The sequence below is a fragment of the Gadus morhua genome, chromosome 14, assembly GCF_902167405.1.
Source record: "Gadus morhua chromosome 14, gadMor3.0, whole genome shotgun sequence".
NCBI lineage: Eukaryota > Metazoa > Chordata > Actinopteri > Gadiformes > Gadidae > Gadus > Gadus morhua.
Window position 1 is genome coordinate 6,430,220 of NC_044061.1, and position 7,880 is coordinate 6,438,099.

The window sequence follows — 7,880 nt, forward strand, 5'->3', positions numbered from 1 at the left end:
CATCATGGTGTGTGGCTATATAATGCATTTTATACGTGCCAATTGTTGAATGGGAAGTTGGAAGGGATTCCTTAGGTCATTTAATGCGTTTTCAGTGTTTGTAGAGCACTATGCTAAATATTTCCTATATCTCACTAGGAACTATCCCCACTCATCACAGAGAGCCTGCCTGTTTATATTCAACACCATCTGGGCTTGACCTCACAATCATGTCCACCTTGTTCCTTAAGCCTCCTGCATGATGAAAGGCCCCATTATACCGGCCTCAGCTTGGGAACACAATGAGGCTTAATAAACTTAAATTGCATGAGTTATACATTTATTAGTACTAAGAGAGAAGAAGAAACATTTACCTTCTGGAAATGCTCTTGAGGGCCCTAGCAACTGTTTAAACAAGCTCCGGGGAGAAACTTAACAGAATTGTAGTACGCTCTGTGGTGTGCTTTATGTGAACTTGTGCATAGCTGGAGAGATTTTGAGCTTATGGTTGCAATGGATGTCGATATATATTATATTATCGTTGGCTGCCACTCACAAAAAGACGAAAAGACTGTTAAACATTGGTAATGAAATTCATGAAATATATAGACTTAAGAAAATGTATTCTCTTGTTGTAAGATGTATTCATATTAGCATTGTTAGGGGGATTCGGCAATGCTGCTCTTAGAAGGTTTGAGATGTCTACAGTCAGAGGTGGTTCTTCAGAAAAAACAATTTGTCAAAGCTCACAATTTCATTGACTAGAACTGGCTTGGTGTAGTCATATCGTTTGAGTTGAAACTAGAAAATATTAAAACCTCAGGATATTGCTTTGTTGAATCTTAATAGTGTTGTGAAGTAGTAAACCAGTTATCCCCTCAATGCTAAACCTTATTCACATGAGTAACATGGTGCAGAGCATATCTCCACCATAGTGATATTTATCTATTTTGGTTCCTATGGTTTATGTGCCTCAGCCGGTATTATTAGCTGCATTAAACACATCTTCATTGGCTGAAGCAATGATTTCTTCCCAGATGGAGCGTTAAAAAAACATGGTGGGGTTTTGATGGTACTTAAAATATTCTTGATGAGGCTCACAGCTGTGTCACATCAAGGCAACGCCAGTGGTAGACCTTCTGGTTGTAGCCAGAAGCCCTGCAAGGAGTTTTGGTTCAATTAAAGAAGCACATTTAATTTAAAAAGGAAATATAGTCAAATGTTTATTTCAATTTGGTCCTCTGCTCTTGTCTAGCTCATCTGGTAGATAAATCTTTCGGTAGAGCCAGGCCGTGGGGTTCGATTCCCACTGGGAAAGAACGGATGGTATTGTGAGCTGCTCAGTTCAAACACGTTTAAGAAATGCCATATATTGTAATCCTACATCTTACTTTGATAATGCTTTGAATACTATATACTGATAATAAAGTTAATGGAAAATGCATCGATGGTGCAGACTACTGCTTAAAGTCTGCTTGACTGCAGTGGATTAACCAAGACATAAGCCTAGATCTTAAACTCAAGATGACATTTACAACATCTCACTGACATTATGATTCCACTAGATCAGAATGTATTCCAAACTAACATAACATTCATCTTCCCAGCATCAGGAGGGCTGTGATGAATCCCCATCCAGGCTATCAAGTTGTTCTTGCGCCGTCCTCAAATAAAGGGTTTATTTTTGAGAGAAAAAAACAAACAAGATATTGTGTTGCTTTCAAGCCTCTGCTTTCTTTCATGCTCCACCAGTCACCCTCACTCGTCTGGGATGGGAAATGATGTTTGTAGCTGTTACTCACAGGATCTGCACCATCACTCTATTGTCTTCCTCCTCCTTGTACAAAAACAAAAACAAATACTGAATACTTGATGGAATATCAGATTATTCCCCGCTTGAGTAATTGTGTTATCGTTTAGGCTTTTGGTTTTCAACTTGCATACAAATGCATCCCTTACTTGAACAAGAGATACACACCATACCCTCAATAGAACTGCTTGTTTGGTTCAGCAGCACAACACACAAAACGCAACACCTCCCAAGGAAACATCATCCTTACTGACATGTTTTTTCCAGATCTCTTGTTTTCCATCCCTTCGGCATGCTCGTACAGATACCAGGGGTACCAGGGCTGTCCTTCGATCTCTGATACACACAGCGATAGACTAACAATGGAGCTCATAACACCATGAACCCTATCAAACATGCCTTTCAATCACGCCAGACATGAGAATGAATCGAGACATTAACGTTCTCTGCTGCCACATCATACAAGAAAAGTAATTGTATCCGCACTTGCAGAAGTAGTATGATGGGGGCTCTCTCCTTCATTGGGATTTGTTTTTCGTTTAGTGAAACCGAGAGAGCCGATTCGATTTCTCCCCATCCGGGATCAGGGGGAGCAGGGGTATATTGGCCGAGCGTTCTTTTGAAAGCTACATCTATTTGAGCCGGAAAGTAAACCCCTGTCAGACCTCCAGAAACTACCTGCTGAAGTGTTTTTGTGACTCAGAGTAGCACAGCCTGAGATGGTTGATCTATTTTTATGCTCATATCAGGATGCACAGAAATGGAAAGATCTTTCTTCATCCAAAGAGAAATCATCGTTCTCTTTTTTAAGAAAATGGAAAGCTCTTTTTGTGCATGCTGTCTAATTAGAGACACGCACGCACGCTTAATTGGTGTTTCATAGGCTGTTATTGGGATATAATTGCTTTTAATTGAATCCAAATTGTAATGGAATTATCTATTTAAAAGTGTTGAATTTATTTTGGATCATTTTGCTTCTGCCATCATTCCCCTTTATTCTCTATCAGAGCTTGCCAAAAACAACAACTTTGTTTGTTAATCTCTGGGGAGTCATAGCGAGGCAGAATACAGCCACTGACACCAGTGACGAGTTTCAAAGGTTAGCTGAAGCACCGCCACCATGTTCTGGCCTGTTCACTGTGAAGAAAAACACTTTTAGAAATAAATCAATAAATCCAATATCATTTCAATGCAACTGAAAAGACTGAGAGACTCAGTTTATTATGCCAATGATCTATTTTCTTTTCAATGTTTCCATGGTGGCAACAATTAAAGCAATATTATCTGTTGTCAGTAGAATGCATAATTAATGTACATTTATGTGTCTTCATTACGTACCTTATTTTACAATGTCCTCTCCAATTAAAACGGCTCATCGGAAACTGTTCAGTATAATTGTATAAATTGTGCGAATCAATGAGGGCAAGGTCCAGCAACACTGGATGTGTTACCCAATTGAGCAGTTCACTAATCTATTTGCACCTACAAACTTTTTGAAGGGTGTTTTAAACATGAATAAGAAAAGAAGAAAAGAATAAGTAACTTACAGCTCGTCGCCGCTTGGGACTGTTGGCAAAGAAAACACTTTGCATCTTTTACTTCAACCACAGCGGTAGGCAACAATTAAGAGCGACATAAAAAGCAGCCCACACATTGTTTTTGAATATCTTAACCCTCGTGGGGTTCTCTCCTGGAAACGAACAATGGGAAATAGCCTGTGTGGGAGTACAATCATTTATTTTACTTTGAATATTTCTCCCCCCTATTACATTTATTTCTTGGACAGATATCTCTTGTCAGGGCATGGCTTTAAGTACAATAAGTTCACAGCTATGGCCTGGTTTCATTGGCCAGCCTAATGGTTGTACTACTTCTAAGAAAAGATGGCTGTGACATGATACCGTAAGCTACATGTTAGCATGTGTTAGCTGTGCTTTGGCCTTCGGTGTGTTTGTCCATGTGTGTCTTTACTATGTGCCCACATGTGATTAATCATCCAAGGTTGGAGACATGGTATCCTTGGAGATAAAAAAAATAACACAGGATTACCTGCGTGCAGCTCTGTTATTTACTCAAGTTTATGTCTCCAACCACACGCTCAAGGTTCTGAGAGAGGGAATATGAATTGAAATGGAACTTTTTGTCTTCTGATTCATGTAATATTTAATTTTGGTAAACGGTCTTAAATTGTGTGTTGGTAGGCTGTGGCTTTCCATTCCTGATAGATTGACAGATTCTCTGTTTCAAAGGAGCATGGGTTGTTTTGTATAATTGATATGGCTTGCTTGAATACATCCATATTCAATTTAAGTCCTGTGGCTGTTCCAGCTTGGCACTATGCAGGATGCCGGATCTTATATTTTTGTTAACACTTCACAATGAGGGTGAAATAATTTAAGGGTAGCCTAAGGGTAAAGGCTATTACATTTATACATATGTATTAGATAACATGAACACCATTTCCTTATTTGATATGGAACCCATGAGTAAACATGAACTCAATGTGAATGATTAACTTACCTGTTAATTTACTGTTAGTTAATTGTTACAGAATGCTTCTAATTAACATTAGGTGCATTTATGGTCAATTAATGTACCCCTATTGTAAAGTGTGAAAAGCTCTTTTTGCTGTTGATCAAATGTACTTTCAGCACTGTATCAATAAGATAGAACATTTCATTTGAGTCTTTGACTTTTTGTGAATTAAATCCCCAAAATAAGTCTTGTTCTACTGTGGCTTTAGCTCCTAAGTACCTGGCTCCCACTGGCACCCTTTTGGCAACTTTGATCACAAGCAGATGCAAAGACAAAGGCCAATACTGATGAAAAGCAGATTTAGTGGGAATTAAGTATGGGTGAATTAGTGCGAATATCGTGTGTTGAAAGAAAGCATTGGAATGTATCTACTCGACCACAAGGACATGAACAGAGAGAGGATGGTGAGGATGAAGATTGCGACGATGGCTGGCTTAACAGGAATTTCAGGGGGATATCAGATTGTGGATATGCATGCAAAAACAAATGCACACAGGCACACACCAACAACCAAAGAGACAATGTGCAACCACCAGAAATCCAAACAGAGTCCTACAATCACTCCTCACTGAATAATAGAAGTACATTTGTATGGTTGACTTGTCGCAGTATTCTTTGGGAGTTCACTGTCAACATATTTTTTTTGCATAAAGGTTACTTTCGAATGCTGAAGGCTAAGCATTTTATTTGCATACAAGGAGGGCAGATATTTTATTGAGCGAAGAGCAGGAATAACAATGTCACAAAGATTAAAGTGCAGTCCGCAATTTTACATTTATGAATAAGCAAAATTCCACATGGAATTGTAAGAAAAGAAAAGAATAAAATACAGCTCAATACACACAAGCCCCCCCCCCCCCCTCCCCCCACACACACCTATCCAAACCCAACATTGGCATTAGGAATATATTATTGCTTACATCCACAACATATCTTTAGACAGCTAGTACCTGTAGTCCAGTGAAGTATGAAATAGCATTTCTGAAATAAATAGCATTATATTTTCTCAGGTTTAATAAAGAACAGATCTCTTAACCACTGGGAAATGGAGGGACTTTTAGCAGATTTCCAGATGTCTGAACATGGATGTAAATGGCACAACATCTTCCTGAACATTATCTAAGGACACTGAGTCCCAAAAAATAACAGTTCAACTTAGAGGGTTGCACAGTTGCTTTGAGTGAGGCCGACATAGAATTGGCCTCACACTTAATTTTACGAAACTGAAAATTGTGTCTCTCCTCTTTGTTTTGCTAATAAATGCATGTTTTAGAATGGGCTCACAATCGATTGCGTCAATTGCATATTAACATAGCTAGCATTTACTTCAGGTATAACAAGTGTCAAACAAAGGAATAATCCAAGGTTGTTGTTTTTTTAAAGCGGTGATGGAATTGGCAATTGGAATGTTTTTTGCAATGTGCCGGCCAGCAAGTCTGTCTGTTCTTGCAAGAAGATATTTGAGCTGGGATTTTGCACTTGTCTGTGGTGACCTTGGCATGACGCCCAGAGAGAACACCCAGTCATTGTGTGTTACACTGGGATCTCCATCCAACCTGGGACGCTTCTTGGCTGTGCATGATCTTGCAACAATATAACCCTCCAGATAGGGGTGTTCCCCTGGGCACTGTGCTAATGCTCAGACCCGACTAAATACCAAGACAGGGCAAGCCAAAGCGATCTCTCTGCACACCACGCACATCATTCATAACCCTTAGGGCCAGAGGTAAAAATAAGCCATGACCTGTTACACAAAGAGAGGAAAAGGAGGGGGAGAGAGAGAGGGAAGGGGGGAGATTGAGGGAGGGGGGGGGAAGGGGCGAGGAGGGAGAGACGGAAGGGGGGGAGATAGAGGAGAGAGGGAGATGGACGAGGGTAAAGAGAGAAAATGTGATGGGGGGAAGGAGAGAGATGGACAAGGGGTTGGGGACATGGGCGAGAGGGACAGGGGGATGGAAGTAAGGACCAGGAGAGATCATGAAAAAGACAGGATAGAAATAGCGTAAGAGGTAAAGAGAGCTAGAGAGAGGATAGAGTTAGTCAGAGAAAGAGAAAGAAAGACCAAGAGAAATTGAAAAGAGACAGAGGATAGTAAACTATAGATATAGGTAGGTGATAGAGAGAGATATATAAAATAAAACAAAGACCATGAGACCTGGCCAGCCGTTCACCATCAGATCTGAACTCCACACCATCTCAACTCTGCCCGCCCTCAGTCACTTACCACTGAGTTATGCAACGGCTCAGAGTCTTCTCTGGTTTCAGCTATCCGCCAGCCCTCTGTGATGGCTGGCTTTTCAGACTTGAATCCAGATACATCCTGTGACACGTTGACCAAGAGGACACCTTCTCTGACACGTCAGCTCCCTAATCCTTCCTTTGACTCTACCTTTGTCATATATTCGGTTAAATTGGCCACTGTTGCGAAAGGGGAAAAGCTGTTGCTACAGGCACAGCTTTCAGCACAATTGGCACACTGGCAACATTGCCTATATATAGCATTTTACTGCATTACAATTTTTCATTTATTTTGAGCCTGCCTACAAACTCGACAAATGAGATGGAAGATGGCAATAACTGCGCTCCAAAAATGCACACAATATTTGCATGCACTAGACAATATCCATGTCAGATTTCACATTTAAATAACTTGCTGAGCATCAATGTAAGAGGCATGCTTTAATTAGATTCATGAAGTTTGACGTTGGCAAGGTCGTGATCTGATATCTACATTTGTTTCATTATAAAAAAAAATCCCCTTTGCAGGAACCAAGTGTGGTCATTAGTGTGTCTTGACACAAGCAGGAGAGTGGTGGGGAGAAGGGAAGGGAAATGCCAAGTGCTTGGCTGAAGCAGCAGCCATGTGCATAACCCAGCGTGCCCTTGTAAAGCTCTTGATCCAACCAATGCGATGTTCAAAAATGCGAGCCCTTCCAGAGCCACCAAGACAAAAATATTCTAGTTATACTAGGGGAAATGATATAACTTTCCATTATCTTACCCAAATGCTAAACAGATGGGATTAATGGACAAGGCAAGGTCCATTTCTCATGTAACCAAGCTTGCCTTCCAAGATATTTCCCCAAGTCTGTTAGAATTGGTCCCATTAGCCAGACTTCCTCCAGGGCTGCGGCTAAGCCAACAGAGTCTCCTCTAGCCTGCATCTCCAATGCGTTCCTCGCTGGTCGAGATAGCAGGCCTGCAAATCCGGCCTCCCCCCACTTGCCCTTCCTCTTTATGAGTGGTTTAGAGACATGTGTCCATTATCTCCGGGTTGTGGCAGTGGAAGAGGTTTTCATGTTTTTCATGGTAAGCAAGCCTCCACGTGACTCTGGCTAGAGGGTTGAGTCTGCAGTGTTTTGCCCAGGTATGGGCGTTGTGTTCTATGAGACAATAGTGTTGCATAAAATGTTTTATTTTGTCGTTCCCAGCCTGGATTAAAAGTTAATAAAGTCAATCCTGTCCTGTCTTTGAGTCGTATCAGCATAATGAAAAAACAACACATTGTAATGAGGTATAACGCTTTGAGGTAATGGTGACTCGGCACTAATCTTTT